We start from the raw sequence: 5,864 nt of genomic DNA, 5'->3' as shown, positions 1-5,864 counted from the left end.
ACAGGCTCATATTCCCACCCCATTCAATCAGTGCTCTTCAGGGCAGAGTCAGATCTCATATGGTGTTCATTCTGGCACCCTGGATCTCTTCTTGGTCATTCTCACAGATGTTTGCAAAAAACCCAAACATTTTGCCATTTTCCTGGGTGGTTTAATTTTAGAATTTGAGGCTAGAATTGTGGAAGATATATTGGAACGATATAAAGAGGGAAAACAAGTACCAGGAATAAAGATTATAAAGGAGATAGTCCCTCCAAGTTTGATGTAATAATGCCAACACATAGAGGAAATTAAATGATAGCTTAATAAAATTCCATGTTTTTTAAAAAAGTTACTTTTAATTTTATTAGTTCTGATAGGGAGAATCTTTGTATTCAAAGATTTTTTTGGTATTTAATGTAACTGTATTTTTACGTATCTCATTTAAGACAAATGAGATAAAACTATGAAGAGATTCATTCTCTATTCATTATGACATGTGATAAAGGAAATTTTAAAAATTTTAAATAAGTGTGTCAAAATATGCATGCAGGGTATTCATCTGGGGGAGATTATGTACATATTTGAATAAAGTCACTTCCTACAATAAAGTCACTTCCTACAAGATTCTTTTTCTTTTCCTCCTCTTCCTCCTTGTTCTTCTCCTTTTCTATCTCTTTTTCATCCTTTTTTTCTCCTCCTTTTCTCTTCCCCTCCACTTCTTCCCACCCCTTTTGTCCTTGGAATTGACTTCTGAGACACACGAGAAAATGAGCTTCTTTATTTTTTCTTCCAGTGGTATTTTTGAAAAGAAAAAAAGAAATATTATCTTCTGATATGCCCATTTGAATACCATTCCTCACTGTTGCAAATATTCAGAACATTATGTGCAATTCCAAAGAAGGTCTTCTATGGTCCCTATTTTTTAAGATGTTGCTTTACAGTTACAATGGATTTACTATTAGGGTAACATTAGATTAAAATAGATGATACCATAATATTAAAAATTAACATTTTAAAGCTACCATCGTAATGTATTTAGTACTGCAACCATTTTAAAAATTAAGGATAAAGCACAACGTCTTGTAAGACACAATCTGCTGTGGGCACAATCATAGCACTCATGCACAGAGATGATGCAATTTGTCATAGCTCTAGGAAAAAATGTTTGTCTGATTTGTTGTGTCCCATATCCTATTGAAATAAGTAAACATTTATACTTTCATGTAAAATACTCTAGAACCACCATTTAGGAGCATAAAATAACTTTGTCTTCTTGTGTTGAGCTTTTCCTGCTTTTCTCCTTTATCAACCAAACTTAGCTCTCCTTTCTTCTAGTCTTTTAGGGCCCTGCTTTTTGCTTTCCAAGGCAATGATTAGATCACGTGGTAAAATGAATCCATGCTAATGTATTGATGATTAGAAATGTGTTAATGTCCAAATCATAGGCCACCATCCCTTCATGTTCCCCAGTTCAGATGTAAATTCTAATGAATGTGTTTGGAGGGAATACACTTGCTTTTTCTTTTCTAACTTCAAGTCATCGCTGCATAATCACACGACAGAGACTCACTTTTTAAATTCTGGCCAGTCTTCATGCTTAAACTAATCAGTGCAAATATGAAGAAAGCCCAATAGGGAAAGAACATACTTCTCTGGGACCTAAGACTGCTGAGTAAAAAAATGGCAAAGACGGAATTAGAATTTAGAAACTGGTTTAGAAGATCCGTTTCTATCTCTTACACATTAATTTTTAAAGAGCATTCAGTGAAATTTAAATTATTGGGCTTGTGTTAGAAACTAGACTTCTCTTCTCCTATATGAAAACCACATTCACCTTTCTGTCCCTAGAGCACGTTCCTCAAACACTTTGCAGTTGCTGGTCTCCGCCCTGGAACCTGGCCCCCAGAATTTAACATGGCTGCATCTTTCTCATTGCTTCCTCAAGAAGCATTTCCAGGGCCAAATCCACTACCTTACCAGTCTTTCTCTGCCATCTTCTCTTCTAAAATAGAACCTATAACATTCTGAACAAAAATATGTTCTTTATTTGTTTACACCTTTTTTGGTCTGCTTCCCATTCCTAGGATATAAACTCCAAGAGGTCAGAGATTTTGCTCCCCCTTACTCACCACATGACAGGTCCTCAGTAAATATTAAGTAAACTATGAAATATGTTTATCTGTAATATGGTTCATCTTTTGCATGTCTCTATTATTATTCCTCTTTCACTATAATATCCACCAAAAAAGTGCCTGCTCTGCTTTGCTTATCGAAAAACACAAGAGATTTCCTCACCAGAAACTAAAATGGGGTGGGAGGGAAGGCAGAGCCTGGTTTAGAAATTAAAGCAGAGGAGTAGCTACTTGGAAAGAATACTTGTTATGTAGGCCATGTCTCCAGAAGCAATTTTGTAGGGGCTAGTGATCATGTGTATAGATTACAGAAAATATCAAGAATATATTAACCACAGGGGCGCCTGGGTGGCTCAGTCGTTAAGCGTCTGCCTTCGGCTCAGGTCATGATCCCAGGGTCCTGGGATCGAGCCCCGCATCAGGCTCTCCACCCAGCGGGAAGTCTGCTTCTCCCTTTCCCACTCCCCCTGCTTATGTTCCCTCTCTTGCTGTGTCTCTCTCTGTCAAATAAATAAATAAAATCTTAAAAAAAAAAAAAAAAGAATATATTAACCATTAAATACTTGCATTCATTTGTTCATTATTTCAGTAAATATCCATAGAATGGCTACTCTATGGTTGGTGTTCTGCATACAAAGACAATTGACATGGTTCCTTCCTGATGGGTTACAGCAGCATGGTGGTAGTCACCATCCTTTTAGGCAAAACTGCAAAGTCAAGGAAAACTAGCTGCCCTGTATCTAGACCTTTCTCCATTTGCTTTCACTCCCCCCTCCCACTTCTTCAAGCACCCTTTGTATCAGGCTCTCCCTGTTCTTCAATCATTTGTAGAAAAGTATCTGATAAAGTTTCATACTAAAGTGTAAAAGATTTACATTGGCTATCTCCTAGAGATATTTACATTGTATCTATTAGAAAGTAAAAAACAAAAACAAAAAAACAAAAAAACTCTCTAATTACAGACTTTCCAAACCAGAAAGGAGAGAGAATTATTTTTAAAGCCAGTGTCTTTGAAATCACGCTACCTAGGATACTGCTTACTTTGCTTATTTGTAAATTTTGAGAACTTAATATTGAACAACAAAGGGATTTGTCTCTAAGATCTAACAGGTAAGACTGCATGGATATTCCTTTCTTTTTTTTTTTTTCTAAAGATTTTATTTATTTATTTGACAGAGAAAGACAGCGAGAGAGGGAACACAAGCAGGGGGAGTGGGAGAGGGAGAAGCAGGCTTCCCACCGAGCAGGGAGCCCGATGCGGGGCTTGATCCCAGAACCCTGGGATCATGACCTGAGACGAAGGCAGACGCTTAACGACTGAGCCACCCAGGCGCCCCTGCATGGATATTTCTAAAACCAAGTAAAACTTTCCTCAATGCTTTTAACATTTGGAGTGAGGATATTTTTAGTATGTTCCCATCTTTTTCTTCCCTTTTCCTCCTTTTCTTCCTCCCTTCCTCCTTTCTTCTTGCCATTCTCTTCCTGCTCCTTCTCCTCCCACTTCTCCTTCTCTTTCTCCTTCATTCTCGATCTCTCACCCCTAGAAATCTGGAAGATACAGGAAATGTTGTAACAAGTTTCTTCTGCGAAGGGCGCCCGGGTGGCTCAGTTGGTTGAGCGACTGACTCTTGATTTCAGCTCAGGTCATGATCTTAGGGTCGTGGGATCGAGCCCCTCATCAGGCTCCATGCTCAGTGTGGAGTTCGCTTGAGATTCTCTCTCTCTCCCTCTGCCCCTCCACACCCCTCAATAAATAAATGAATCTTTGAAAAAACAGTTGCTTCTGCTAAAACAACCCCACTGCAAAAACAGACAAATAAACAAAGAGAAATGCTGTCTAAATACTTCTATACCTTGAGCACCCAAGATATATTATAGGCAATTAATAGCTAATTTTTACTAAATTAATTTGCAAACATGTAATTAAAAATTTCATAGAGACCCTTGATTGAGGACAATAAGAGGTTTGGAAACACCACTCAAATATATTTAAAATGATAACTTTGAGCCTTGTCTTAGTCCCTTTAGGCTGCTATAGCAAAGTGCCATAGACTAGGTGGACTTTTTGCTATAATGCAGAAGAGGAGAGGGATGTCTCTGGGGTCTCTTTCATATGGGCACTAACTTCGTCCATGAGAGTTCTGCCTTATGATCTTATTACCTCCTAAAAGCCCACTTCCAAATCCCATCACACTGAGGATTAGGTTTCAACGTCTGAATTCTGGGTCGGGGGGAGGAGCAAAGATTAAGACCATAGCAGGCCTATTCCCTTTTTCTTTAAATAATAGCTCTTTGCCTTTGAGGGTGATATCATGACACCTCTCATTTGGGAAGATTGGTGATAGTAACTTCTCTGTTCCATTAGTGTCTTCGTCGATCTTAAAATAGTATCTGTAACAGCACTCCTGATACATTTTATTTTTCAGAACATAAGTTTGCAGAGAAACAGAATGAAACTTCTTTCTGAGCACTGGGGTCAATATTCAGACAATTTCTTCCTCTAAGTGACCAAGCAGATTATCCCTTTGCATGTTTTCTTTCAAAGTCTTACATGCGATATACACAAAACCTTTTAAGTGTCTGGAAACTTGGGGGTTATAAGCTCTTTGTTTATTCAGACTTCAAAGACGAACAAGATGAACAAAGCAGGGTGGGAGGGGGCTGGAGAGGGAGAGAGAGAAAGATGTTTGGGCCTCAGCAGGCGGGACCGGGCAGTTAGAGACAATGAGGAAATTGCTTTGAGGGATAGGTAATTCTGGGGGGCTATTCAGTTGCAGCCCTGTCCCCTTGGCCTGACTAGGAAACTAGTTAGTAACAGCAGCAGGGCCTGTCCTAAGCCTAGGAACTTGAATTATTCATCAGTCAGACGTAAATTACCATCTAGAGGCAGGTGACACACATGTTTTCTCGAACAATTATTATCACTAATCATCATTTTCCACAGTAATTTGTGTGCTCTCATTATTAGCCCTTGATTTCTATGTAAATCCCTTTCATAAAACTGCCACAAGATGGAAGTTTTTTTTATTGGCTCTCTTTACCTCTTGATATGTTTCTTGGCATTTTTGCACTCCTCATCTGGCACTTGATGGTTGGGTTTTCAGATTAGGCTGACTGTTGACATGCCCAAATAAAACATTCTTTCATTGAGCATATTGCATTTGTAGGGGAGGCCACCTTCTTTCACCTTCTGCCATATTGTACCCATATTTTTTTATATAAATTGTCCAAACATTGACTCTCACATTTCCCCCTTTCTGATTTTCATTGTGCACCATATTTGACACTTTAACTACTTTTACTAGTTGTCCGTGCCTTGTCACGGAGACTGAAACTGACAGAGCCCTTGCCTAAACACTTGCCTTGAATCAGTACATTTGCCATACGGATTTCCCCTTCAAATCCCGTAAAACATCTTGGATATTTTCCTGTTTCTCTCTTATTACAATTATATGGGTTCTGGGACTTAACTACTTGCAAAGTTTGTAACATTTATTTCAAATGACCTAGATTCACTTTTTAAATGAACTTCAGGAGGAGTTCTTGAAATTAGCTAGTTCATGGCAGCATGGGTCCCCGTCTGACTCATGAGAGAATGATGGAGATTTGCTTATAATTCTTCTGGCTTATAAAGCTCCACCCTGATCTAATATAATAGCTAAAATTCTTACCTTTAGAACGAACCTCATTACACTTTGCTAAGGGGAGGGGCAGACACCCCAGAAAGGATTGGTGCATTAATTCTCAGCA

The sequence above is a fragment of the Phoca vitulina genome, unplaced genomic scaffold (assembly GCF_004348235.1).
Source record: "Phoca vitulina isolate PV1807 unplaced genomic scaffold, GSC_HSeal_1.0 scaffold6, whole genome shotgun sequence".
Classification (NCBI taxonomy): domain Eukaryota; kingdom Metazoa; phylum Chordata; class Mammalia; order Carnivora; family Phocidae; genus Phoca; species Phoca vitulina.
This window is presented reverse-complemented; position numbering follows the sequence as displayed.